The sequence below is a fragment of the Neofelis nebulosa genome, chromosome 15 (genome assembly GCF_028018385.1).
Source record: "Neofelis nebulosa isolate mNeoNeb1 chromosome 15, mNeoNeb1.pri, whole genome shotgun sequence".
Classification (NCBI taxonomy): domain Eukaryota; kingdom Metazoa; phylum Chordata; class Mammalia; order Carnivora; family Felidae; genus Neofelis; species Neofelis nebulosa.
In genome coordinates this window covers 26,265,536-26,289,126 of record NC_080796.1, presented here as the reverse complement: position 1 = coordinate 26,289,126, position 23,591 = coordinate 26,265,536, and the positions used below count along the sequence as shown (strand labels likewise).

General features: G+C 37.4%; 1 protein-coding gene and 1 long non-coding RNA gene across 4 annotated transcripts in view; one reads left to right on the top strand and one right to left on the bottom strand.

Annotated features, from left to right (window-relative positions):
- Nucleotides 1-23,591, bottom strand: part of RASAL2 (RAS protein activator like 2) — a 359,982-nt gene that overhangs the window by 327,408 nt on the left and 8,983 nt on the right. The gene's annotated exons all lie outside the window — the stretch shown is intronic.
- LOC131495460 (uncharacterized) overlaps nucleotides 1-23,591 on the top strand; it is a 35,251-nt gene that overhangs the window by 9,365 nt on the left and 2,295 nt on the right. The window contains exon 2 of the long non-coding RNA XR_009253955.1: nucleotides 23,355-23,428. This is a non-coding gene — a long non-coding RNA (uncharacterized LOC131495460). The remainder of the gene's footprint in view (nucleotides 1-23,354; nucleotides 23,429-23,591) is intronic.

The window sequence follows — 23,591 nt, the reverse complement described above, 5'->3', positions numbered from 1 at the left end:
TGGCTCCAACTCACAAGATGATATAGTTCCAAAGAACTTAAACTCATGGGATGTTTGCAAAGAATGACTAGTCACAGGAAAACTTTGCACGAGGGGTGGGAGAGATGTGAGAAAAATCATTTGATAATAGAATTAGAATCACAGTGAGTAAGACGATACCCCCAAGTGAAGAGGATGGGGATCTACGTATGCTGGGAGAGTGTGAGGAGGAGGAATTGGAAAATAACCACCGAAGCACAGAACAGATTCTTCAGTTGTTTGTTCTGCATCTGTTCACCAGTCCTAGCTACTAAGTATGAGAGAGCAGGAAACCTAGGGCAATCCAATTTTAAGCTGGTTAAAATATCACATACATTAACAGAATATGGAAGAGTTTATATATATTCTTGTGAAAAATAGTTTAAGTTCTTAACCTCAAAAACAAAACAAAATGAGATACTTGCAGAGACATTTTTCATTATGTCATGAAGAACCAAGAACCAAAAACCTTGTGGTATTAAAACCACAATGAGTTACACTTCACACTCAATAGAAGGCGATTATCAAAAGAACAGAGGTAATAAATGTGGGCAAAGTTGTAGAGAATCAGAACTCCCGTGTACTGCTGGTGAGAATGTCAAGTGGTGCAGCCACTGTGGAAAACAATATGGAGGTTCCTCAAGAAATTAAACACAGAATTCATATACGATCCAGCAATTCCACTTCCGGGTAGAGACCCAAATGAACCGAACGCTAGGACTCCAATAGATATGTGAACACCAATGTTCACAGCAGCATGATTCACAACAGTCAAAATGTGGAAGCAAGCCAAGTGTCCACTGGCAGATGACTGGATAAACAAATGTGGTCTATACATACATGGGAATATTATCCAGTTTTTAAAAGCCACCCAGGGACGCTTGGGTGGCTCAGTCGGTTAAACATCGAACTCTTGATCTCAGCTCAGTCATGATCTCACAGTTTGTGAATTTGAGCCCTGCGTCAGGCTGTGCACTGACAGTGTAGAGCCTACTTGGTATTCTCTCTCTCTCTCTCTCTCTCTCTCTCTCTCTCCCTCCCTCCCTCCCTCTCTCTCTCTCTCTCTCCCTCCATCGCTCACTCTCAATAAATGAAGAAAAAAAAAAAAAGGAGGGACACTGACACATGCTACAATGAGGATGAACCTTGAAGGCATTATGCTAAGTGAAATAAGTCAGTCCACAGAAGGACAAATACTGTATGATTCCATTGATAAGAGGTACCTAGAACACTCAAATTCATAAGCACAGGAAGTAGAATTGTGGTTGCCAGGAAGGATAGGAAATTATTGTTTAATGATACAAGGTTTCATTTTACGAAGATGGAAAGGTTCTGTGGAGTATGCTGGTGATTGTTGTACAATTATGTGAATGTACGTAATGACACTGAACTGTACATCTAAAACGGTTAAAATGACTAATTTAAGTTATGTATATTTTACTATTTAAAGTAACTTAAACATTTCTGCTTCCATAAGAAGTATTCTTAGTATTCAATCTGTAAGACAATAACTGACCATCTAATTTTGCACTACTTTGCTCAAATAGAACAGAGTTTTTAAAAAATCACACTTCTAGTTTTGTCCTCCAAAGTTATATTTTATTTCTAAAGACAAAGGATTGAGTTCATCAGGGTAATACCATAGGAATAACCAAAGAGAGAGCAATAAGTTGAAAAGTGGGCTATCATAATATAAACAGTTCTTTGGGAACATACAAATCGTGGTAACCAGACACAGGTGGCACTTTCCACACAGCATGAGCTCAAAAGTAATCTCCTATACATACCAACCTAGCAAATGTAACATCAAAAGCATGATAATGCATTGTACTGCAAGTAAAATTATTGTTTTCAAATACCTTCTATTTCTACTTAACAAAATCATTTTCTACCACTTCAATGCCAGGAAAGAAAATAAGGTAAAACCTGTGTTAACCACTGTGAGCATAAAACTGGGTGAAATTGCAATAACAGCTGGCTGTTGTTTTCTTCATCCATCGAAAGCATTGGGGTACTGAATTTTCTACAAGATTTATGAAAAACCCCTTCCTAGTTATTAGGTTCCTAAATGACCCAAGTTAATAAGTATATTTTCTACATTGCTTATGAAGAGACATCATCCGAATGCCTTATGGCGGGGGGGGGGGGGGGGGGGGGAACCCTAGGGAAAACTTTTAGATAAGGTAGTAAGAATACAGTTCCAGGGGCGCCTGGGTGGCGCAGTCGGTTAAGCGTCCGACTTCAGCCAGGTCACGATCTCACGGTCCGTGAGTTCGAGCCCCGCGTCGGGCTCTGGGCTGATGGCTCAGAGCCTGGAGCCTGTTTCAGATTCTGTGTCTCCCTCTCTCTCTGTCCCTCCCCCGTTCATGCTCTGTCTCTCTCTGTCCCAAAAATAAATAAACGTTGAAAAAAAAAAAAATTAAAAAAAAAAAAAAAAAAAAAAGAATACAGTTCCAGGGGCGCCTGGGTGGCGTAGTCGGTTAAGCGTCCGACTTCAGCCAGGTCACGATCTCGCAGTCCGTGAGTTCGAGCCCCGCGTCAGGCTCTGGGCTGATGGCTCAGAGCCTGGAGCCTGTTTCCGATTCTGTGCCTCCCTCTCTCTTTGCCCCTCCCCGTTCATGCTCTGTCTCTCTCTGTCCCAAAAATAAATAAAAAACGTTGAAAAAAAATTAAAAAAAAGAATACAGTTCCAACAATCTTCACTAATCATTTAAATTTCCCTTGATAAAAAGCAAAACTAATCTGAAATGTGGCACACATAAATGCATAATGCCACAGGACTTGGCTAAAATGTTACATACCCAGTAAAGAGGAAAGAAGGCTGAAGGATGCATTTGGGGTGATCAGAACTTAACATACTTTTTCTAATTAACATTTAGGCATATATTCCCCCAGGATATTTCTATGAAGGCAGGCGATAACTTCTCAAAGACTAAAACATAACATTCTAAACTCCAGGTTTTCCTTCTCTCTATAGCACTTCCTTAACACTGAATTAAAATGATGTTGCATGAATAGAAATGAGTTTATGGAGGAAGGAGATTCCATGACTAGAAATACTTCCACTTTCAAAAAAAGTCAACCCACTTCAATAAAGGTAATTCAAATTTCTTAAGAAGAAAAAGTCAAATCAGCTGATCAAAGCTGGTCATAAAATGAAAGAGAACCACTCCGCAAAGGGGAGAGGGCAGTTCTAAAAGAGGCTATCGTCGTATTATGCTGCGTACATCTAATAAGCTATCATACATAAAATAGAAATAACCTATTTTCTTACCCAACATTTTGCCAAAACTGTTGAAAGAAAACTTGTTTGATCAAAGTATCTGCAAAATAAACACCCTAATAAAGAATAACCTAACAATAATATCACAATCTACCCAGCTACTCATTTACAAAAACATCTACCTCCTGTCCACTGAACTCTTATTTGCAGAAAATACGGTCTATAAACTAAATCACATTTTAGAAAACTTGTTTGGTTAAGGCAGAGCTTCTCAATCTAGGCACTACTGACATTTTAGGTAGGACAGTTATTTGTTGTAGAGGCTGTACTGGGCACTGTAGAACGTGCAGCAATATTCTGACCTCACCCACTAGACACTATGGGCTCCCGTCCCTCCACTCCTGATGTGACAACCAAAAACGTCTCCAGACATGGACAAATTTCCCGGGGGGGAGGGGCAAAATTATCCCAGCTTAAGAACCACTGCTGTGAGGATTGAACAGCCTTGACAGTAACTCAGACTTTCCTTTTCCTCTACTCGTAATTTAAAAAATATTAACTACCTCTCCTTCCAACGGTTCTCAAATTTTATACCCAAAGCCCTTGAGTGCCCAGAAAGTGCTTGAGGAGCACCCATGGGGTATAACCTGAGCAGGTCCAATTTCATTTTTTTCTGGATTTCTGGGTATTTTCTTGGGGGGGAGGGGAATTGAAAATCATGACATAGGTAAAACATATCACAATACTAAATTTCATATAGCACTAAATGAAAAAATCTCGTATTTTTTCCCCTCCTTTCTCTTTTTACATTTTAAATCAAGGCCAATTTTGGAAAAACAGAGAGGTGGAAGAACACTAGGAATGAGAGCACATTAGCAAAAGCAAGTTGAATGTGCAGCTTATTTGTATTTCTTCAGCCCAATAGGAATCGAAATGTAGTCTTTAGAAGACTTACAGTACTTTCTACCTTGCTTAAACAAGTATCAGATATTCAAAGCCCTGAATCATAAAAGTTGAAGTCCAGGGGCGCCTGGGTGGCTCAGTCGGTTAAGCGGCCGACTTCAGCTCAGGTCATGATCTCGCGGTCCGTGAGTTCAGGCCCCGCGTCGGGCTCTGTGCTGACAGCTCAGAGCCTGGAGCCTGTTTCAGATTCTGTGTCTCCCTCTCTCTGACCCTCCCCCATTCATGCTGTGTCTCTCTCTGTCTCAAAAAAAAAAATAAATAAACGTTAAAAAAAATTTTTTTTAAGTTGAAGTCCAAGTTGCATCCTCAGGAGAAACCAATAAATGAAATTAACACTGAAATTTTACTTTAGTTTTGTTTTAAACCTCTAAAAAGTCTATTTGATTCTTTTTCTCCCCTAGGTGAGAAAAAATTATCAAATTTTTTCCAGTCTTACTGAGAAATAATTGACATATATCACTATATAAGTTTAAGGTATACAGTATATTTGGTTCTTAAATTGAAAATAGATACTTGTTCCCACCTCAAAGATCTCCTAATTTAACCATTTTAAACAGAAAAGCAATATGTATAACATATTGAATCTTCTGGGGTGGGGGGGGGGGGGGGGGAAGGCTCCAAATTTTAATGTGCAACAAATTACTTGGGAAATATATATTGTTAAAACATATTCTGCTTGATGGGAGATGGAGGTAGGAAGGGTCCAGTGACCTGCATTTTAAAAAGCATTCCTGGTCATTCTTATGTACATGATCTGAAAAACTCATTTTTCATAGCACTAGTTCACATGTTAAATTTGGCACCAATGTTATATGTTATAAAATTCTAGCATTCTCTATTCACAGACTATACCACACTTGGTTTATTACCTCTACCCCTGGTCAACTCAACTAAGATCTAAAAATAAAAATTCTAAATACTATGCAATTAAAGGGTCTAGAGTAATGTGTCAGCAAAGAAATATAAAGTAAATATATCAGATTCATTTTATGATGAATAACCAGACTATAAAATCTGACAAACCTATATCGTTAATTCTTCCCTCATGTAAAAACTACACTATCTCAGCTATCATTTTATATAAGATATACCAAAAAATAAATAAAACTTCACTGGTTACAAAAGTCCTAGTTCTCCAGTAACAATTTTTCATGCACCACAACTATACCTTCCTCTAACAAACAGTACAGTCACATCATGAATCAGTCATTTTGATTCATTTTGCTCCTGGATACACATTAAGACGACGTGCTAGGATGTAAACAGAAAAATGACTTCTCGGGTCATTTTTGACATCCAATCATTTTTACTGCATTCCTACTACAGTCTTCATTCCTGAGAACCTGAAAATATTATTTAAGTAAATGGCCATGTCAATTTCATTTTCTCCATTTTTGACTTAAGCATAGTTAAAGCAGACAGCATCATTTTCTTTTTGACTTAATGTGCCTCCGAAAATACTCAATTTTTTCAACTCTGATGTCGGTTTTTAGAAAACTGATGAACAGTTCCATACTTATCTATTTTTTCTCATACCAGACAAAAATAGGATTGCTGATAAAGCACAATAACGTTTTCACACTTCACCTAACATTCCAAACCCATTCAGTTCAACATTTCATGAGTATCAGACTGGTGGTATATTTAGTCATTGATATTTTCCCATAGATTCCATGCTTCTGTAAGAAGTGCCCTTTGTTTTCAAGACAATACCATTAAAAAAATGAGCCAGTCCTAGAGCCAGGCTTAGCTTTTATTTATTTATTTCTTAAGGTTTATATCTTTATTTTGAGAGAGAGAAAGCACAAGTGAGGAAGGGGCAGAGAGAGAGGGAGAATCCCAAGCAGGCTCCACACTGTCAGCACAGAGCCCGATGCAGAGCTCGAACTCAGGAACGTTAGATCTTGATGTGAGCCTAAGACAGACAATTAACAGACTGAGCCACCCAGGCACCCCCAGCCTTAGCCTTTAAAGACCATCTATCTCCAAAAGCTTCCAAAGAAACCCAGAAATGAAAAACAGTATTAGGAAGACTAAAACCAAAAGTAGGGTGAGGCTAATGAAAAATGCTAATGCTAAAAGAACAGGGTTGGGTGTTTTGTTTATTTGTTCTTGTTTGTTTGTTTGTTTTAAGCTCTGTAGTCAGAAACATGAACAAAGCTGGGGCGCCTGGGTGGCTCAGGCGGTTAAGCGGCCGACTTCGGCTCAGGTCATGATCTCACGGTCCGTGAGTTCGAGCCCCGTGTCGGGCTCTGTGCTGCCAGCTCAGAGCCTGGAGCCTGTTGCAGATTCTGTGTCTCCCTCTCTCTCTGACCCTCCCCCGTTCATGTTCTGTCTCTCTCTGTCTCAAAAATAAATAAACGTTAAAAAAAAAATTAAAAAAAAAAAAAAAAAAAGAAACATGAACAAAGCAGAGAAAGGTTTAGGGTTTGGGGGGAAAGAGGGTAATGACAACAAATGACAAAGAGAAAGCAAAATTACTTGATTTCTATTAGAAAGTAGATCCAACAATGGATTGGGGTCTCTAACTTTGAGCAAGTCACACCCTGTTTTAGGCCCAATTTCCTCATCTTTTTTTTTTTTTTTTTAACGTTTATTTATTTTTGAGACAGAGAGAGACAGAGCATGAACGGGGGAGGGTCAGAGAGAGGGAGACACAGGCTCCAGGCTCTGAGCTATCAGCACAGAGCCCGACGCAGGGCTCGAACTCACGGACCACGAGATCATGACCTGAGCCGAAGTCGGCCGCCCAACCGACTGAGCCACCCAGGCGCCCCTCAACTTCCTCATCTTTAACCCCATCTATTTCACAATTGTTATGAGGAACACAAAGGGAATGTATATCACACATGTACAAGAGCTACACAAATATAAATTTTTAATCCTTTAGTGAACAGAATGCATTTTTTATAAAGGAACATTAAGGGAAAATTGGAAAAAGATTTAAAAATGTATTAAAAACTTTGGAAGGTAATATTATATAAAGAAAATATTGTACTGATTTTCAAAAAGCAGTTAGGGATAGGTCTTAGGAACTAGAGACCAGTAAGTCTTACAACACTCACTTGGAAAAACTTGAAAATGTATCATGAAACAGATGACTGGTGAAAACTTGAGGAAAAGGAGGTTATATCCTGCTCTGATTCTCTATAACACATTAAAAGAACTTGAAAGAATCATACTGTCATATTCCAAATCTTAATTGGGCTTTATAAGATTTTGATATTTCCTTCATTGAAGGTATATTTTCTTTTTATTTTTAAACACAAGTTAATCTGTTTTAAAATGCAGGTTTATTAATTATTTGGAAGACACATTTAAGGGTTCTTTTAACTAACATAAGAAAACATCATACGATACTTAAACAGAATGGGTTACAGTTCAGTTCACCTCAGAAACTGAACCTGATTGAGACCCATAAAGTTACTCAGGTCAAATCATCACAGATTATGATTTAAGCAGTATCAGTTACTTTATTTCTCAAAGATTTCCAGTTAACTCTACTAAAGAAAGTAAAAAAGGAGTAGTTTGATCTTTGAAAACACAACATAGTTTCATTCCAAGGTCTTCAAAAGTATACTTTAATATACGGCATGGCTCTGCAAAATGAGAATAATACTTATCTTACCTCTAACAGGACTGCTGCAAGATCAGATTGAGGCATATTATGTGTGAATATGTTTTGAACAATTATTAAGTCCTATACAAACATTGGCATTGTATTAGCCTATGCTTAGCTCATCAAATGCAGACTGATGAGTTAAATCAATAATTATAAAAATTAACATATTTTGTTAAGAAACCTTAAGAAAAAGTATTCATATTTACTGTAGTTGTAAAAAAAAAAAAAAAGTAAAGCTTAATAATTGTTAATGATCTAATTTTTTTTTATGTTTATTTATTTTTGAGAGAGAGAGCACAAGTGGGAGAGGGGCATAGAGAGAGAGAAACACAGAATCTGAAGCAGGCTCCAGGCTCTGAACTGTCAGCACAGAGCCTGAAGCAGGGCTCACACTCATAAACTGTGAGATCATAACCTGAGCCAGTCAGCTACTCAACCGACTGAGCCACCCAGGAACCCTTAATAATTGCTAATGATTGAAATAATGGAGTCATGAAAGATCTTTCTACCATTATATTATCCTAGTGATGTAGTATCATCTTGTACGTAGATACTCTAATGTACACACGAGTTTTAACTTACTGAAATAGTATACTCCTTCACTGAATCCACAGGTTCCTAAGGCCATAGTATGTGTTCATGTAAGAAACAGTTACTGTTAGTTGTGAAACTATCAAAATAAACAAAGCTCCCTTTCAATACACAGTTTTCAGTATAATAGAGGAAGTAAAACATACACAAATAAGTAGAATATGAGTTAGACGATAAAAAGTTTCATAACAGAAATATAAACAAAGTTTAACAGAATTTCAAAGAAGGCAAAAATTTATTTCTAGCTATAGGGGAAAGCAGATAAATAAATGTCAGATAAGACTTCAAGAAAGAACTCATATTTGTGCAGGGTCCTAAAGAATAAATAGGAGGGGCGTCTGGGTGACTCAGCCAGTTAAGCATCCAACTTGGGCTCAGGTCATGATCTCGTGGTTCGTGGGTTCGAGCCCTGCATCAGGCTCTCTGCTCTGTGCTGACAGCTCAGAGCCTGGCGCCTGCTTCAGATTCTGTGTCTCCCTCTCTTTGCCCCTCCCCTACTTGCGCTCTGTCTCTCAAAAATAAATAAACGTTAAAAAAAAATTTTTTTTTAATAAAGGATGAATAGGATTTGAAAACATCCCTGAATAAAACACACATTTCTCGGAAAGAAAAATGCTTCCGGTTCACTAGGGGGGGACAAACTATCCTAGTAAATAGTACCAACATCCCTCCAGTCTTTCTACCCCATTAAACTAGAAGTTACCCTTCACACATCTCCCCATTTCTCCCCTTACCGAGTGTCCCATATCTAATCCTTCACCAAATCTTAACCATTTTAACCTCCTACATATCTCCCAAGTCTGTTTACTTCTCTCTCCTCCATCATCATCTCCGTAGCCCAAATTACCATTATCTCTTGCCCAAAGTACGATAACCTTCTCACTAGTGTCTGATGCATACCAATCTATACACTGTAGCCAGAGAGATTTTTCCTAAAGCAAATACACCAGGCATCATCTTCCAGGCCCAAATCCTTGACACATGGCTACTTCTTTAGTCTCAACTTATACCATGTGCCCCTTAACTATGATCCAGCCACTCTGGTTTTTATTCAGTTTCTCAAACTCACCAGGCTAACACCAGGACCTTTGCACATGCAATCTTCTCCATCTGGAATTTCACCCACTCCTGACACTCTTCACCTAATTAACTCCTATTTACCCTTTAGATCTTAATTACTTCCTCAAGAAAGTCTTCTCTATTCTCCCAAACTGCATTAGGTCATTTAGTTACACACGCTTAGGACAGACACTATGTACTTTCATATACAGTATTCGTTAGACTGTAATTTTATATTTATTTTGTGTTTCATTAATAATGACTTCCCTGACTAAACTCTAACCACCATTAGGATAGGGCCCATAAGTAATTTTGCCTTAGGTTCAGCCTGTCAACATACATGTGTTCCTAAGTCAATTTGTTTTCTCTTCAGTCAAAATATCTAAGGTGAACCAACAAGCAGAGAGGTCCCTGCCCTGCCTCAGTGACAGCATGTATTCTGTGAGCTAAGTGCAGCCCTTTCACCAGCTCCCCACCCCTTGCTCCCCATTATGTAGTTAGCAAAAATTGCTGTTTTTAAAGCTAATAGTTAGCATGATTTAGTAGCTTAATTGCTTGCTAATAAGAAGCTTAGGAAGTTTAGTCTAAACCTAGAAAAATTTACTTTGCTTGCCAAAAATCAGCACCTTCAAAGAAGGGAAGAAAATGCTTCAGTGATTTGTTCAGGTCAAATAAGCATTCCCAACTTCCACTCCACCATTTACCTGAAGAGATGTGCTGTGAAATTTGTAGTCAGGGCTATGCCATTAACAGTTTGCGGTATATCTGAAGGAATTTAGAGTAGCACATGAAGGTTTCAGTTGTACTGAATTAGGTAGCTATGTGAGTGAGAGGAAGGAGACGTGGTGATCGCCTTGGAGCTCTAAAGTAAAAGGCACTAAAGAATCCCAATTGTAAGACTTCCACTAGCTCTGAGATCATATAGCCCTGAGGATATGCAAACACCAGATTTGAAACTGCAGGAAAAAAAGAATACTACTGATTTGCCGCCCCCCCCCCCCCCCCCCGCTGTGCTGTTATTCAGGCCCAAACCAGATATAGAAGGACATGTGCTATCAGCCAAGATGGATTAATAAGGACAAGATTCACCCTTATGCCTGGAGCAACTAAAATTACTTTATCATATTTAAATCTCTTTGAAAGGTAACTGACTACTTAAAGCAAAACAATGTATTATTGTGGACTTTAGAAGTAAATGCAAGACAACAATAGTACAAAGGCCAGAAAGTGAGAAATGGGAGTATAATGTTAGAAGGCTCTTCGGAGCCTGGAGCCTGTTTCCGATTCTGTGTCTCCCTCTCTCTCTGCCCCTCCCCCGTTCATGCTCTGTCTCTCTCTGTCCCAAAAATAAATAAAAAATGTTGAAAAAAAAAAAATTTAAAAAAAAAAAGAAGGCTCTTATACTATACTTGAAGGTAGACTGTTATAAGCTAAAAGAAGGATACTATAAAGTAATCAATAAATACAAAAAGCTAAAAGGAAGAATTACCAAAAAAAACACAATACAAAAAGCATTACAAGAGAAAAGAACAGATAGGACAAATAAAAAATAAATAGTAGGATAGATTTAAACTCATCCATTCAATTTAAACCCAAGCAATCACATTAAATATAAATAATTAATCACACTAAATATAAATAGTCTAAAAACCCCAGTTGCAAGACTAGATAAAAGATCAAGACCCAGGGGGTGCCTGGGTGGCTCAGTTGGTTGAGCATTCAACTCTTGATTTCAGCTCGGGTCATGATCCCAGGGTCGTGGGATAGAGCCCCACATCAGGCTCCATACAGAGCGTGGAGCTGGCTTAAGATTCTCTCTCTCTCTCTCTCTCTCTCTCTCTCTCTCTCTCTCTCCCTCCCTCCCTCCCTCCCTCCCTCCACCACTCTCCCTGCTTGCACTCTCTAAAAAAAAAAAAAAAAAAAAAAGGAACAGAAATCAGTGAAATATGAAAGAAAGAAAGAAAGAAAGAAAGAAAAAAGAAAGAAAAAGAAAGAGGAAAAGAAATTTAAAAAGACAATGAAACCAAAAGCTAATTCTCAGATCAATAAAATTTATAAACTTAAACCAGACTGATGGGGGATAAAATAGGGAAGACACAAATTTATAATATCAGGAGTATGAGAGATAACATTGTTAGGGATTCTACAGATATTAAAATAAGGAAATACTATGAACAATTTGATGCTGATATATTTGACAAGTGAGACAAAACTGACAAAATCCTACAAAGACACAAACCATAAAAGCTCATCAAGAAGAAATGAGTAACATAAGTGGCCTTTTATCTATAAAAGAAATTGGACTTGAAGTGAAAATTTTTCCCACAAAAAAAAGTCCACATGGCTTCTCTGATGAATTGTACCAAATGTACAAGGAATTATCAATTCCATACAAACTCTTACAAAAACTAAAAATGAAATACCTTACAATGCATACTATGATTTCAGCACACTCTGAAACCAGTCAGGGGCATATCAAAAGAAAACCACAAACCAATATTCTTCATTGAATGTAGATGCAAAATTGTTCAATATGATTTTAGCAAATCAAATCAAACAAATCAAGCAATATATAAAAATGATAATAACACATGATCAAGTATGGTTTATGCCAAGATGGCAAGTTGGTTTAAGGCTCAAAAATCAATGTAATTAATATCAACAGACTAAAAAAGAAAAAAAACATATGATCATCTTAAAAAATGCAGAAAATGCTTTGACAAAATTCAACATCCATTCCTGATTAAAACAAACAAACAAACAAACAAACAAAAAACCCTCTCAGGAAACTATGAATAGAAGAAAATGTCTTCAAATTGGTAAAGAGCATCTACAGGAAAACAAAACAACCTAAAGCTAACATCACAGACTGAAAATTTTTCTCCTAAAATCAGGAAGGATGTCTGTCCTATCACTTCTGGTAAGCATTATCCTGGAAGTTCTAGTCAATGTAATCAGGCAATAAAAAATAATAAAAGGCATCCTTGGAAAAAAAGTAAAACTTCTTTATATGCAGCCAATATATACGATTCTCTATATAGAATACTTAGTCTACAAAAAAAATCCACTAGAAATAACAAATGAGTTTAGCAAGTCTGCAAAATACAGGATGAAATGCAAAAATCTATTGTAGTTCTATATACCAGCAACAAATAATTGAATTAAAAAATTTTTAAATCACTCCATCTATAATACCAAAATTATGAAATACTTATGGGTAAATTTAACAAAAAATGTGCAAGACCTGTACACTGAAAACTTTGTAAAGAGAAATTAAAGACAAAATACAGACAGAGATGTAGTGTGTTCCTAAGCTGAAAGACTTGATATTGTCAAGATATTAATTTTCCCCCAAAGTGATCTACAGATTCAACACAACCTCAATCAAAATCCTCCAACAGGCTAAGTCTAAAATTTATATGGGCATGCAAATGACCTAGACTAGCCAAAATAACTTTTAAAAAGAAAAGCAAAAACAAAAGAAAAACAGAGGATTTACACTCAAAACTTATTATAAAACGATAGTAATGAGCGCACTAGGTGGCTCAGTCGGTTAAGTGTCCAACTCTTGATTTGGCTCAGGTCGTGATCACATGATTGGTGAGCTCAAGCCCCACATCAGACTGCACTGATAGCGTGGAGCCTGCTTAAGATTCTTTCTCCCCCTCTCTCTGCACCCCAGCCCTTGCTTGTGCACTTGCTCTCTCTGAAAATACTCTTAAAAAAAAAACTATAGTAATCGAAATAGTATGCTTATGATTCAACATAGACAACAGAACAAATGAGTATAATAGAGTCCAGATATAGACCCACATATATTTGATTTTCAACAAAGAGGCAAAGGCATTTGGGTGCAGAAAGAATAGCCTTTTCAACAAATAGTGCTGGAGCAATTAGATATCCACATTTTTTTCATTAATTTTTTGCAAAATCTTTATTTTGCACCATACAAAAATAAAATCAAAACAAATCATAGACCTCAAATTATAAAACGTTTATTTATTTATTTTTAGTTTATTTTTGAGACAGAGAGAGACAGAGCATGAGCAGGGGAGGGGCAGAGAGAGAGGGAGACACAGAATCTGAAGCGGGCTCCAGGCTCTGAGCTGAGAACACAGAGCCTGACGCGGGGCTCGAACTCACGGACCGCGAGATCGTGACCTGAGCCGAAGTCGGCTGCTTAACCGACTGAGCCACCCAGGAGCTCCATAAAACTTTTAGAAGAAAACATAGGAGAAAATCTTTGTGATCTTGAGCTAGACAAAGATTTCTTTTTTCTTTTTAAGTTTATTTATTTATTTACTGATTTTTAGTAACTCTACATCTAACATGGTGCTCAAACTCATGACCCTGAGATCAAGAGTCACGTGCTCTTCCAAATGAGCCAGCCAGCCACCTCAAAGATTTCTGAAATAAAATACCCAAAGCACAACGCATAAAAGAAAAAAAAAAAAATCAATACCATCAAAATTAAGAACTTCTATTCTTTGAAGTCACTGTTAGGAGTATGATAAGGGAAGTCACAGACTGGGAATAAACAACAATAAATCACATACCTGATTAATGCTTTACATGCAGAATATATTAAGAATTCATACAACTTGGGGCGCCTGGGTGGCTCAGTCAGCTGAACCTCCGGCTTCAGCTCAGGTCACCATCTCACGGTTCATGAGTTCAAGCCCTGCGTTGGGCTCTCTGGAGCCTGCTTCAGATTCTGTGTCTCCCTCTCTCTCTCTGACCCTCCCCCGTTCATGCTCTGTCTCAAAAATAAATAAACATTAAAAAAAAAAAAATTCATACAACTCAATAAAACAAACCCAATTAAAAAATTTTTCAATGTTTATTTATTTTTGAGAGAGGGACAGAGCATGAGCAGGAGAGGGGCAGAGAGAGAGAGAGAGAGAGAGAGAGAGAGAGACACACACAGAATCCAGAGCAGGCTCCAGGCTCTGAGCTGTCAGTACAGGGCCCGACACAGGGCTCGAACTCAAAACCATGAGATCATGACCTGAGCCAAAGTCAGACACTTAACCAACTGAGCCACCCAAGTGCCCTAAAACAAACCCAATTTTAAAATGGACAAAAGAGTTGACACTTCACTAAAAAGATAGAAGAACGTCTGATAAGCACATGAAAAGATGCTCAACATATTAGTCATCAGGAAAAATGCAAATTAAAACCACAATTGGTATCACTACATATTTCTTAGAATAGCTAAAATCTCAAAGACTGACCATCCCGAGTGATGGTAAGGCAGGCAAACTGGAACTGTACAAGCACTTAAGAAAACAGTTTAGTAGTTTCTTAAAATGTTAAACATACACCTATGTGACCCAGTAATTCCACTCTTTAATACTTGCTCAAGAAAAATAAACGCATACATCTATACAAAGACTTTTACACAAATGGTCTCAGAAGTTTTGTCATAGCCAAAAACATGGCAACAACCCAAATGTTCATCAAAAGTGAACTAATCAATAATTGTGGAATAACCAACAGAATTCAATACTGCTCAGGAATACAAAGGAATTAACCACTGATACATGAAATAACATGGATACATCTCAAAATGTGCTGGAGCGCCTGGGTGACTCAGTCAGCTGAGCGTCGGACTTCAGCACAGGTCATGATCCCACAGTTCGCGGTTTCGAGCCCCATTATCAGGCTCTCTGTTGACAGCTCAGAGCCTGGGGCCTGGAGCCTGCTTTGGATTCTATGTCTCCCCCTCTCTCTCTCTGCCCCTCCGCTGATCACACTCTCTCTCGCTCTCAAAAATAAACATTAAAAAAAATTTTTTAAATAAGAATCCCAAAATGTGCTGAAAGAAGCTAGACTAGAAATAAGTATATACTGTATGATTCCATTTATTCAAAATTCGTAAAAACCTAAACTAATCTTTAAAGACAAAAAGCACAGTAAGTAGTGATTGTCGGTGACATGGTAGGAGGGATGGGGCAGTCAGGTTACAAAGGGATACAAGGAAACTTTTTAGAGGAAAAGAGAAATTTTCTTGATTGGGGTGATGGTTTCACAGTTATTAACATATTTCAACCTATCAAAGTGTATTTTAAATGTGTATAGTTTGTTGCACGTCAAATATATCATATTAACTCATTTTTTTAAAGATGTATGAACTGATCAGAATTTAAGACTATACCTCACTACACCTTGCTACATTGTCCATAACTTAAGGAATCACAGATTTTGAAGAACTGCAATCCAGTAGTAGGAAAAAAGTTAAATTTCAGAACAGATTCACACACTTTACTGCATATGAATCATCCTTTAAGTCTCTGAGTCCTTGAAATACACACCTTAGGATAGGTTTGAATTATAAAGCATATGTAGCACAAGGATAGCCAGGTTTAAGAGGAACTAACTAAGGAGAAAGCAAGTAAGACCCAGCAAGAGGCCACTGTTCCTGGCTTTTTGAGAAGGACATGTGAATTCTATAAATATTCTAAAATGTCTGTTATTTCGCCAAGGTCTGATCAATGTTTGGCTTTACCTGGTTCTATGAAAGTGGATCTCCTTTTTAGAATTAATGATATTAAAGTGGAGAGCCACTTGAAATGTAAATCCTAGAATAAGTAAAGCTATGCTCCAGGTGAATACAACTCATGGCTCTTAAGATTGTGTGGTCTCTTAAATTTCAGCATTCTCAGTGGCTTCATCAACATAAATAAGAGGTCTAGAAAGGCATGCTCTTATTTAAAAAACAAAAAACTATTTTCCTATTTTGTATTACTGCTAAAAATGCATAAATTTTAGATAGCTAACAGACTTAATCTTTATTAAATATAGAAATATCACACTACTCACCCACATACAGTTTTCCCATGTTGTCTACAGTTAATAAAACTTGGACAACTCTACAAAGATATTCAGTAACATCATGACATTCAAAGCATATCCAGCAGATCAAATGTCATTATTTTACAGTTACGGTGCTATATAAAACACATAGATAAACTACAGGTTCAAGGTTCAAATTAACAAACATCACACTAAATGCTTTTTATAAAAAGGGTTTGAATTTTTTTTTCATGTTTATTTATTTTTGAGAGAGAGAGAGAGAGAGAGCACAAGCTGGGGAGGGGCAGAGAGAGAAAGAGGGAGACACAGAATCCAAAACAAGCTCCAGGCTCTGGCTGTCAGCGCAGAGCCCATCGTGGGACTCAAATCAATGAACTGTGAGATCATGACCTGAGCTAGAGTCGGTCGCTTAACTGACTGAGCCACCCAAGTGTCCCTAAGAGTTTGAATTTTTTATCGGTGAGAAGCCAAATTATATAATAGTCAAGAACATAACTCAAGAGCAAACTGCCTGGATTCAAATCCCACATCAGCAACGTACTTGCTATATCCCATGAGCAAGTTCCTTTAGATCGCTATGCCTCTGATTCCTCATCTACAAAATGAGGATAACAGTATTTACCTCATAGGGTATCCATGAAGATTAAATAAATTCATAAGCATAAAGCACCCAGAACTGTGCCTTGCTCATAATAAGCACCCAGGATGTTTCACTTTGTCATCATTGTTGTTGCTATAATTATGCTCATGATTGTCACTGTTACTAGAGTTATGATTAATATATAGGATAATTACGACATATAAAATAAGGATTTGAAAAGATATTTTTCCCAAAAAATATTAAAAATGGCCAAAAAACACATGAAAAGATGCCCAACACCACAAATCGTTAGGGAAATGCAAATCAAAACCACAACAAGATACCACTTCACACCTCGTAGAATGGCTATAATCACAAAGAATGGAAAACAACAGTAAGTAAGTGTGGGCAAGGATGTGGAGAATTGGAACCCTTGGGCATTGCAGACAGCAATGTAAAAGGGTACAGATAATGTGGAAAACTTTGGCCGTTTCTCAAAAGGTTAAAGAGAACTCCCACCTGGTGCCTGGTGGCTCAGTTGGTGAAGCAATGGACTCTTGATTTCAGCTCATGTCAGAGCCTCGCATCGGGCTCCGTGCTGAGTGGAGTCTGCTTAAAATTCTCTTTCTTCCTTTCTCTCTGCACCCCCCTCCTCGCCCCCCACTCCAATAAATATATATAAAAATATATATATTTTAACATTTAAACAGAACAACCTTAAAATCCAACAATTCTACTTCTAGGTATGTATCCCAAAGAACTGACAGTGAGTTCTCAATAAGATATTTGCATGCCAGTGTTCACAGCAACCCTTTTTTTTTTTTAATGTTTATTTTTGAGACAGAGAGAGACAGTGTGCGAGCAGGGGAAGGGCAGAGAGAGAGGGAGACATAGAATCCGAAGCAGGCTCCAGGCTCTGAACTGTCAACACAGAGCCCCACACGGGGCTCGAATTCACAGACTGTGAGATCATGACCTGAGCCAAAGTTGAATGCTTAACCAACTGAGCCACCCAGGAGCCCCCGCAGCATTGTTTACAATAGCCAAGAAGTGGAAACAACGCAGTATCCATCAACAGATGAAGGAACAAACAAAATGTGGTATACAAGGGAATATTATTTGGCCATTAAAAACAATGAAATTTTGATAGACGCTACAAGGATGATGATACATGCACTTTGTGAAATACGTCAAACACAGAAGGACAAATATTGTGTGATTCTACCTATATGTATTACCTACAATAGGCAAATTCATAGAGGCAGGAAGAAGAATAGAGATTACCAGAAACCAGTGGGAGGGGAAAAGGGACAGTTATTGTTTACTGGGTCTGGAGTGTTTCTTAGGGATAATGAAAAAAGTTTGAATATAGATAGTGGTGAGGGTTACACAACACTGTGACTGCATATTTTTTTAAAGATTTTATTTTTAAGTAACCTCTACACCCAATATGGGGCTCAAACTCACAACCCCAAGATCAAGAGTCCCATGCTCCACAGATTGAGCCCAGCCATGTGCCCCATGACTATATTTGAACTGTATGCTTATAAATGGTTAAAATGAAATTTATTATATATATTTTACCACACAAACACAAAAAAAGAACCTACTGGTTATTCAAGCATTTTCACTTTTATTCCTGCAGTTCCCCGATGAAGAACTCAATACCCATTTAAAAAAAAAAATTTTTTTTTTATTATTTCTTTTTGAGAGAGAGAGAGAGAGAGAGAGAGAGAGAGAGAGAGAGAGAGAGAGAATGAGCAGGGGAGGAGCGGAGAAAGAGGGAGACACAGAATCCGAAGCAGACTCCAGGCTCTGAGCTGTCAGCAGAGCCTGGCATGGGACTCGAGCTCACAAACTGTGAGATCATGACCTGAGCTGAAGTCCGACACTCAACTGACTGAGCCATCCAGGCACCCCTGAATATCCATTCTTAACAACATGGCTCTGAAAGACGCAGAGAAGCGAAGACCTACTGCTAAATCCTAAAACAATTTAGAAAAGCATTAAAATGCTACTTTAAACAGCTTGTGATACATTTTAATACAAACATATTAAATTGGAAGCAATAACTATGAACGGAGATAATAAAGATAGGGTAATCTTTCAAAAAAAAAAAAAGAAAAAAGAAAAAAAAAAGTACTGGATTGGAACTCAGATTCCAACCTTACCCAGATTCTAATCTTACTTCATGAAGAATATTTAAAGCATTAACTTTTTCATGATTATTTCCCCAATAAAATGGAGAAAGCTTAACCATGTTTCATAAATTTGTTGAAAGAGAAAAAAAAAACAGGATATTTGAGACTATAGGGGTAAAAAAGCAATTTTGTAAAAACATAATTTTATACAATATGGTTACAACTAATGGAATAACATTACTGATTACATAAAAGAAACATGATTGCCAATTAAGCTACAGGAAAAGAAAGATTGTCAGCCAATAGACATAACATAGTAACGCCTCTTCAACGAGACACTCTGACATCACAATCAAGATGTATACCAAAAACACAACCTAAAGTGAAAATAACTAAAAATTTCCACTTAAACTGATTTACTTTGCACTTGCAAAAGAATGACTTAGGACTTCCAGGGGCTCCTGGGTGACTCAGTTGGTTAAGTGTCCAACTTCAGGTAAGGTGGTGATCTCACAGCTCGTGAGTTCAAGCCTAGCATCCGGCTTTGTGCTGATAGCTCGGAGCCTGGAGCCTGCTTTGGATTCTGTGTCTCCCTCTTTCTCTGCCCCTCCCCTACTCGTACTCTGTCTCTCTCTCTCATTTTCAAAAATAAACATTAAAAAAATTTTTTTTTAAAGAATGACTTAGCAAAAACAAAACAGTAAGAAATAGAGCCATATCAAATCTTCTGGATTACCTATTTCAGTAGGAATCACCACAGATGATGCTATTCTTTCTTAACCATGTTATCAAGCTAGATTAAAAAATAAACATATAAATCTTCATTTCTATAAAAAGGAAAACTATCAAGTCTTTATGAAACCAGAAAATACTGAAGGTAGAGTCTTTTCTTAGATATTGAAACATGTCTTTCATTAATGGTTACTGTACAGGCCATCTTTTTGTTGCTACAGACTACTCATCAACTACCTGGACAAAACTACTCCATTTCAAAACAGGAACATGCACTAGAAAGGCCTTGGGTTTCCTCAGAGTCATCTTGAAATTTACAAATACACAGAAAATTGTGCACAGTGAAGCCTAAGGGAATCATAAGCACAAGATACTTACATATTATATCCTGTCCAAATTTAATTCAAACAAAATTTCCTGTAAGTACACAATATTAACTGGATACATTTCACTCTCGAACTGCTCGATACCATTGTTAAAAGTTCAACTACTTTGTTCCTTTCTAAATTTGCTCCTTTCTGATTTAGTAACGCAAGCTTATGGTTATATATTATATGCTAAACGAAACAGCTAACTGATAAAAGAATTTGAGTATGATTCCAACTATATAGAATTCTGAAAAAGGCAAAACTATGGAGGCAGTGAAAATAGCAATTGCCATCAGGTTGCCACAGGTTAGGGGGTAAGGGACATGGAGAGATGAATAAACAGAGCACAGAGGATAAAGGGCAGTAAAAATATTCTGTATGAGGGGCACCTGGCTGGCCCAGTGGGTAGAGCATGCAACCCTTGAACTTGGGGTTGTGAGTTCAAGCCCTGTGTTGGATGTGGAGATTACGGTGAAAAAAAAAAAAATCTTAAAAAAAAAGAGAAAGGGGCGCCTGGGTGGCGCAGTCGGTTAAGCGTCCGACTTCAGCCAGGTCACAATCTCGCGGTCCGTGAGTTCGAGCCCCGCGTCAGGCTCTGGGCTGATGGCTCGGAGCCTGGAGCCTGTTTCCGATTCTGTGTCTCCCTCTCTCTCTGCCCCTCCCCCGTTCATGCTCTGTCTCTCTCTGTCCCAAAAATAAATAAAAAATGTTGAAAAAAAAATTTTTTTAAAAAAAAAGAGAAAGAAAATATTCTGTGTGACACTATAATAATGGATACATGTCATACATTTGTCCAAACCTATAGAATGTACACACCAAGAGTGAATTCTAACATGAACTATACTAGCTTCAGGTTATTTTAGTTGGAGAGTATAACATTGTATAAATAAAGCCACAGTCATGGATTTGACCCTTAACCAGACCAACTGCTTTGACTCTATACTCATGTCCTTCCCTCCTTCATTTGGAAATACGCCATTAATGAAAAGGAATACCATTGGGAAAACAACTCTATTTTTGAAAGGCAGTGTTGTTAGCATTAGAAGCCTCAGGACTTTTAATATGTGCTAAATAATGCTTAAGACACTACATGAAATCTATGTAAAAATACTTCAATATGGTGAAAGTAGCAGTACAGAAGTAGGATTTAAATGATGAGCCAAAGGGCATCTGGGTGGTTCAGCCGGTTAAACGCTGGGCTCCTGATTTCAGCTCAGGTCATGATCTCATGGTTCGTAAGTTCAAGCCCTGTATTGGGCTCTGCACTGACAGCATTGGAGCCTGCTTGGGATTCATTTTCTCTCTCTCTCTCTCTCTCTCTCTCTCTCTCTCTGCCACTCCCCTACTTGTGCGTGTGTGCTCTCTCTCTCTCTCAAAATAAATAAATATGAAAAAAATTTAAAAAAATAAAATAAATTATGAGCCATAATTTTATACATTTGTGGTAGGAATTGCCTTTAGGAAGGTCACACCAATTTGGCACTAACTTCTCAGGATTTTAAAAACATACTCTTTAGGGGTCGCCCAGATGGTTCAGTGGGTTAAGTGTCCAACTTCGGCTCAGGTCATGATCTCATGGTTCATGGGTTTGAGCCCCACATTAGGCTCTGTGCTGACAGTTCAGAGCCTGGAGCCTGCTTCAGATTCTGTCTCTCTCTCTCTCTCTCTGCCCCTCCCCCATGCATGATCTCTCTCTCTCTCTCTCTCTCTCTCTCTCAAAAGTAAACATTTAAAAAAAATTTTAATAAAATAAAAACATACTCTTCTAGGAATTCAGCCTAAGGAAATAGTGAGAAGTTCAATTTTAGCACTTGTACACAAAAACAATCAGTAGACTATTAATACAAAAATTTGGGGAATTGTTGATGTCTAAAATAGGATAATAGTTAAATAAGTTATGTTGAATTAGACTCATTAACCAATTACATTTTCATATTATAAAGGTTCAGTAATAAAACAGCATGATACTGACATATCAATATAGATAGACCAAGAGAACAGAGTAGAAAATCTTGAAAGAAACCAAAATACAGATGGCAATCTACTGAAGGATAGAGAAATCATCTTAAATCAGTGGAGAAAAGATGGATTATGGAACAAATGGTATTAGGACAACTGGAAAACCATCTTTCTAAAAATGAAATTGTACCTATATCTCATACCTTATGGCAGAATGAATTCCAAATGGATCAAAGATTTAAATGTAAAAAATGAAAGCAAAGAAGTACTGGACAAATCGTGGAATAACTGAGGTTATTTTATAACCTCAGACTAGGAAAGGCCATACTAACTGTAACATAAAATCACAAAGCCATAAAAGAAAAGACTGATACATTCAAATGCATAAAAATTATTTTCTCATGGGGGGGGAAGACAAATGAAAATATTGGCAACTCATCACAGATAAAAACCTCCTTATTTAATAGAAGAGTTCCTACAAATCACTAGGAAAAAGACCCAATAACCAGTAAAAATGGGCAAAAGATATGTACAATGCACAGAAAAGGATATTTTTAAATGCCTCTGTGAGATAATCAATGTAAGAGATAGAAAAAATTAAACTATTTTTATCATTTAGATTGTCAGAATCAAAAATTCTTGATAATTCCCTATGTGTAGAGAGATGGACACTCTCATCCACTGCTGGTGAAATATAAATAGTTACAACCTGTAAGAAGAGCAATTTGGGATTATCTTTCAAAATTACAAGTATACATATCTTTGATAATGATTCTGTGAATTTTTTTTACAAAAATATTCATACACAAGCAAAATGATTTATATTCAAGATTATTCCCTGCACTATCACTTGTACCAGCAAATCTGGGGACTGGTTAAATAAATTGTGATTCATTCAGGCATTACACAGCCACAAAAAGAATGAGGAGCTGCTTTATACACTGACAGGAAACTATATCAAAAATATATTGATAAGTGTGTATAGAGAGGGAATGTGAGGCAGGAATAACACAAGGTGCAGATAAATTCCTATAACGGGTTATCATTTGTGTCAAAAAGGAGAAGAAAGCATACGCACAGTAAAAACTATGATGATATCAATTCATATATAAAGCAATTAACAGCTGGCTCCAGACCCCAGAACTCCCAGCCAACTTCCTTTGTCCAGTCCGTTCATTAACCTCGGAAAAAAACATGACCTTGCATTTTTGTCAACGAAATTTTTTTGGACCCCAATCTTGGCAGAGTTTCTACATACCTATTTATCTGTTTCTCTGTGCAGGGAATAGGTATGGAAGGATATACAAGAATTTCAAACATTTATTGATTGTGCAAACAATGATTGCCAGCCAGATGGTAAGTGAAGGGTGGGGAGGAGGGGTTAGAGAGACCTCACAGAATATCCTTTTATATCTTCCAAATATTGAAAGAAGGAAATGTTATACCTTTTTATTTTTCCTAATGTTTGTTTATTTTTGAGAGCAAGTGGGACAGGGGCAGAGAGAGAGGGAGAAAGAGG